The sequence below is a fragment of the Corvus brachyrhynchos genome, unplaced genomic scaffold (assembly GCF_000691975.1).
Source record: "Corvus brachyrhynchos isolate BGI_N302 unplaced genomic scaffold, ASM69197v1 scaffold96, whole genome shotgun sequence".
Taxonomy (NCBI): domain Eukaryota; kingdom Metazoa; phylum Chordata; class Aves; order Passeriformes; family Corvidae; genus Corvus; species Corvus brachyrhynchos.
The window spans coordinates 138,170-140,077 of NW_008238370.1; positions in this window are offsets into that span (position 1 = coordinate 138,170).

Consider the following 1,908-nt stretch of genomic DNA (forward strand, 5'->3'; position numbering starts at 1 on the left):
GCGCAGGGGACAGCTACAGCAGCTGTGTCTGTGCAGACGAAGCCAAGACCTTCCAGTGGGGTGTGAGAGCCACCAGCCTGGGTACAGAGCTGCCACCACCCCGCCCTGCTGCCCGGGGACCCGCTCAGGGGTGGGGAGGGCAGGAACAAACCCCACGGCACCTGGGGAGTTCTCCCTCGCTCCACTCCCACCCTTCCGGGGCACCCCCAGCCCAGTCCAGCCCGCCCCAGGCCAAGCCCAGGGGCTCCGCTCAGGTTTGGGGGCTCCCTGGGGACTGAGGGCTGCATCTGCACCTGCAGGGCAGGTGAACATCACCGTGAGCACCGAGGCCCTCAGCTCCACCGAGCCCTGTGGCAACGAGCTGCCCCTGGTGCCGGCCCAGGGCCGCGTGGACACCGTGATAAAGCCCCTGCTGGTGCAGGTCAGAGCGTTGTGGAGGAGGAAAATGGGATGGATTTGGGAGCAGGATGCAAGCAGCCCTTGGGGGGCAGTGGGAGAGCAGCCAGACGTGAAGCCAGGGTGATCCAGGGGACAGGGGGACAGGCAGGTCCCTCCTCCTGACTGACTCTGGTGCTGCTTCCTCACAGCCCGGGGGGATCCTGGTGGAGAAGGCTCACAGCTCCCTGCTCTGCCAGGAAGGTAGGACCGGCCAGGGTTGTCCAGCAGCACCGGGGGATGTGGACAGGGCGCTTGGCCACTGGTCACAAGGGCCACCAGCCCAGAAGAGTCAAGGGCCAGGGTGCCTGGGCGGGAAGGGGCTGGGTGAGGTTGCCACGGGGCAGGCCGGGAGCAGCTGGGCATTCCCACTGTCACAGCCCTGTGTCCCCACAGGTGCTGAGGAAGTCTCCTTGGAGATTCCTGCAAACATCCTGGAGAGCTCCCAGAGAGCCCACGTCACCGTGATGGGTAAGGGACAGGCCGGGGGGCCTGGGGACCGCGGGGACAGGGTGGGTGCAGAGCTCCCCCCGCTCGGCAGGACGTGGCACCAGCTGGAGCTGACACGGAAGGGGACACGGGCGCTGGTGGCAGGGGCACAGCTGATGGTGTGTCCCCCTGGGACAGGTGACATCCTGGGCAACGCCCTGCAGAACCTGGACAGTCTCCTGGCCATGCCCTACGGCTGTGGGGAGCAGAACATGGTTCGCTTTGCCCCCAACATCTACATCCAGCAGTACCTGGAGAAGACCGGGCAGCTGCTGCCGGACATCCGCGCCAAGGCACAGGGCTTCCTGCAGAGCGGTCAGTGGCACCCTGACCCCCCGCTGGGAGGGACACACAGCCCCCTCCCCACTGCGCGTGGCTCCCCTGGGCACGGGAAGAATGCCCTGTCCGCGTGTCCTGCCGCAGGGTACCAGCGGGAGCTGCTCTACAAACACGACGACGGCTCCTACAGCGCCTTCGGGAAGAGCGATCGCGAGGGCAACACCTGGTGAGGGCTCTGCAGCTGCACCCGGGGCTCCTCCTGCCCCCCAGGGCACCCCCGCGCTGACCCCCGGCCCTGTGATGTGTCCCTGGCTCCAGGCTGACCGCGTTTGTCCTCAAGTCCTTCGGGCAGGCCCGCGCCTACGTGGCCATCGAGGAGCGGCACATCACGGACGCGCTGCGGTGGCTGCGGCGGCACCAGAGGGAGAGCGGCTGCTTCCGCAGCGTGGGCAAACTCTTCAACAACGCCCTGCAGGTGGGGCAGGGGCTGGCCTGGGGACCCGGAGTGTGGTCTGGGCACGGGGGGGGGTCCCCGTGCTGGTGCCACAGCCCGGCCGGACCTGCGTCCCGCTGTCCCCCTGCAGGGCGGGGTCTCGGACGAGCTCTCGCTCTCGGCGTACGTGGCGGCAGCGATGCTGGAGCTGGGGCTGCCCACGCTGGTGAGGACGGGCCCAGTGTCCCCACAGGGGCTGGGGGGTGGGGACG